The sequence below is a fragment of the Myotis nattereri genome (assembly GCF_964212035.1).
Source record: "Myotis nattereri genome assembly, chromosome: 11".
NCBI lineage: Eukaryota > Metazoa > Chordata > Mammalia > Chiroptera > Vespertilionidae > Myotis > Myotis nattereri.
Genome location: NC_138086.1, coordinates 45,504,705 through 45,508,685, shown reverse-complemented (window position 1 = coordinate 45,508,685; position 3,981 = coordinate 45,504,705). Strand labels below are relative to the sequence as shown.

The following is a 3,981-nucleotide window of genomic DNA, read 5'->3' as shown; positions in this document are numbered from 1 at the left end:
AATTGGTCAGATGGAGGACAAGGATGGTAGGGAGACTTTTTATCAAATAACATTTTATATTATTTGGTTTTAAAATCATATTTATGTTATATCTATTAAGATCTTCAGATTTTCTTCTCTTAAGGTCAAGTTCTTCCCATGGGGCCATGCAAGTGAAATCCTTGCAAGTTAGCTTCCTGGCCCCATGGAGTTTTCCCCATGCCCAGGAGTTTTCTCCGGAGATTTGTAAATTCAGTCAATGTAAATGGGTATAGGACAGACAGGGCACATGCCTTTTCTGCCTAATCTCCCTTTGCCCAGGATAACCTGCTTGGCACACCTACAAAGACACATGCAAACATGATAACATGTATCATGCTGACATAGATAATACTCCTTGGGTTACAAATACCTGAAATTCAACTCAAACTATTGTAATCATACTGAGATTGCCCATGAACATCAAGGGCAGTAGAGCACTTAATAACTTCTAGGGTTGTTGGAAAGATGAAATAAATTAATACACATTAAAATTATTTAGTCAAGCACCTACTTCGTAGTAAATAGAAAATAAGCATTAGTTGTTATTATCATTGGTGGCCATTTTAAAACATAATATTTGTTTCTGTACCACATGTTTGAATACTATTTATAAATTGCACAATCTACTATACAAGTTACAAAATAAGTCTCAGGTGTGTTGTTGTTTTTTCCAGAGCTGACTGACTTTAATTTAGAAACAGCTTTTGGCTACCACCATTCAGGTTTAAGGCACATTCTCAACTACAAGAACCCCCGCCACTAGCAGGGAGCTGGTTTTGTTTTCGTGTTTTACATGGAAGAAGGAACAGATGACTTTCTGGTCTTGTCTTTTCTTTTCTAAAAAGCAGTGAGTTTGGCAGTAACAAAGCTCATGACGCATTCTCACCAGATCCAGATTATCCTTACAGATCTCCCCTCAGTGAGGACATGACGCTGCCCCACCTGACCTCTCTCACCTGAAATGTGTGTGGCAACAGAGGGACTTGTATGCACCTGTCTGGCAATGACTACAAAAAATACCTATAAATAATATTAAAATTACATGACTAAAATGAAGCCCAGTGTCTCAGCTACAAGCAAAGGGGAATGAGTCAGGAAACAAAACATCTACTTTAGCAGCAAGAGACTAAGGGGTGGGGAGGAAAAGGCATCCTGAGAGAGTTCCCAGGCCCTTCAGCAGGAGCACAACATAAGATCAGGAGAGGTGAGTGGAGGTCAGGGCCAAGGCTCCAAGGACTGTCAGCACTGGGATACCTGGGGGGTTATTTTGTGGGTTTGATGGAAACAGACATTCTTTTGGCCTTTTCCTGGCACCACTGTTGCTGGCAGGTGGACAGAAGTGAGTCACCAGTCATCACTCTGTCCTTGCCACCACAGATCTTCAGCAGAATCTTCCAGTAATCCCCCGAGGTGTCTCCCATGATGTCATGGTACAGCGATTGATGTCCAGAAGGTCCATCTCGATGTGAGATACCATGATATTCATCAGGGTCTGGCCCTTTGTTCCTACTCCGCGCATGGCCCAAAGAAGGCAGGAGTATTCTTGAGACATTTCACCACAGTCAGCATGCCTTGCTTCAGGTCCCTGGACATATACCAGCAGATGCTCTTCTCAATGTCTTGACCTATCAGTCACTGATACTCATTGAAACTGCCATCAGGTAGGCCAAGCTCTGGGAGCACAGGACTACATTGAACTTGGACCCATCTGTTCCCAGGAGGACATATCTGTAGAGCAAGCAACATGTCCATATGTGTGCTTTCATCCTTGTTTTCCTGAGAGAGAGATGAGGCGTGCTGGAAGTGCCCTGACATGTCACTGTGAATGGCCTCCTCCGGGGTCTTTTTAATTCTCTTTGGTAGGTTCTGCTCAATGCCCGGCTGTGCTTGCTGTGGGAGGCAAGGCTCTCCATCAGGAAGGCTTCATCAAAGCCAGCCCCTTGATGGCTTCCTTTATCTCATGAACATCAAAAGACTGGGGTCTTCATCGTGGCCAAGATGGTCTTCTCAAAGTTTCCTGACAGTTCAGGTTTCAGATCTTCGATCAAATCCTTCCCTTGCTTAAACTGTTTTGAAAGACAGGAGGATCTGCTGTCGCTGCTTGGGGAGCGACTCCCAGGCAGTCCATGATGACCTGCTCCTTAGTCCCAAAGCCTTTCATAACCCTTTGCAGGACCCCAGCCTCTTGCAAGGTGTCAAAGCATCTGAGATGGTGCCTTGCTTTCAGGTGGGCTGAGGGCACAGCAAGGGTGATGGTCCCAGACCCTTAGTGTCCTGGAAAGCTTAGCACCAGCTGTTGCTGCAGTTGCTGCTGCCTAGGAGGCGGCATCGGTGGCTGCCCAGGGCATGTCATTGGCTGATGCCCAGGGTAGGCCTCTGAGGGCTGCTGTCCAGAAAGTGGCATAGGCTGGCCTGGTACAGGGGTCCCTGGGTATGGCAGGTCTGAAGGCATCCCAGATGGCAGGTTTCCTCCAGGGGGCTGGTACATTCCGTATGGAGCAACTGGCTGCTGGGTGGAAGGGGGCTGCCCAAAACTCCCAGGGGAATAGGAGGGTAACCATCCCTGGGGCCCCAAGGTGCAGGTTTGGCACGTTGGGTATCATGCTGGACTTGTTGGCTGCCATTCCGGAGAGGCAGTCCTGGTTGAACTGCCCTGTGTATGTTGGCCAGTTCTCCAGCCCAATAGGGGGCATGTTGGGCCAAAGGGTAGCCAGCATCTCTCCAGGGGCCAAGACCTAGTACAACTAGCGAGGGAGCCACTTGCAGGTTGGGAGTAATGTGAGTAGCTCATGGTCAAATCTGGCCACTGGTCTTCGGGGTGAGAAGCTGAAAGGGGCAAATGGGGACATGGGGGTCTGGGGCACACCACCTTGGGTCAGTTGGAGCTCTGTCCTGCAGTAAGCCTTAGATTTTGAGGTCTTTTATTTACACACAAAAATCTCTATAGGGCAAGACAAAAGAAAAGTCCACAATGAATTTTGAACTCTAACTTTTAAAATGGTTAGAGAAACTTGAACCTCCAAGCATAATTGAGACCAAGAGTCTATGAAAATGCCAAACAAGAGAAAATAGGGAATTCTAAATGGTGCTTGATAAACACTCATTCAATATCGCAAATACTCATGCAGGGGACGACATGATTTGATTGGGCAGCAGTTATTGTTAAGGGAAAATAAAGTGGAAGAAACTGAAATATTTAGGTACCTATCAAGAAGTGATGAAAGCCAGCTGTGGGAAAAGATTCTGTAAGGGAGCATTTCTGTGTTACAAAGGAAATAGCTGTCCATTGTCAAGGAGGGAATCGGTGAGATGGAAAGCAAGGAAGCCTACCACAATAAGATGCCATATTCAAAAAAGCTCTCTCTATTCACAAATAAACTCAACATTTTCTTCTTACTGTGCCATGGTAGGAAATTTTTCTTCATCACTCTTATAAATGAACATGAAACTTTTGTGGCTGTTTTAATATTTGCATTTTAAAATACCTCCTGGGATTCCAGGAACATATTATGTTGTGTCTATCATTCCACGGCTGCATTTATTAGCTGGGATGGGGGTGGGGGAGATGTCTACAGCAATTTTCAGAAGATGGTACTTCAGTGCTAAAGGCTGAATGTCTAGACTCTGACACATTTGTGACAACAAATAAATAAGTGATTCTGAATTATTCTTAACATACAGGGGTGGGCAAAAGTAGGTTTACAGTGGTATGTAAAACAGTTTATTCTTGTATTATTATTGATTAATTGTTGGATTATTTCTCTGTATTACAACTGTAAACCTCCTTTTGCCCACCCCTGTATTTAAATATTGAACATTATTTATATTCTGTCAGATCTGTTAGCATCACTTTTCTTGTAATAAATATAATAATGGTGATAGTTGATAACAGCCACTGGCTATTATTACACAAATTTTCTGTGTTTTTTAATTGAATTTATTGGGGTGATATTGGTTCTC

At 44.3% G+C, this 3,981-nt stretch overlaps 1 pseudogene across 1 annotated transcript; it reads right to left on the bottom strand.

Moving 5' to 3' along the window:
• Window positions 1-1,283: 1,283 nt before the first annotated feature.
• Window positions 1,284-2,714, bottom strand: LOC308526767 (annexin A11-like; annotated as a pseudogene). Its single transcript has one exon. The product of its transcript is annotated as an annexin A11-like (transcript).
• Window positions 2,715-3,981: the final 1,267 nt, after the last annotated feature.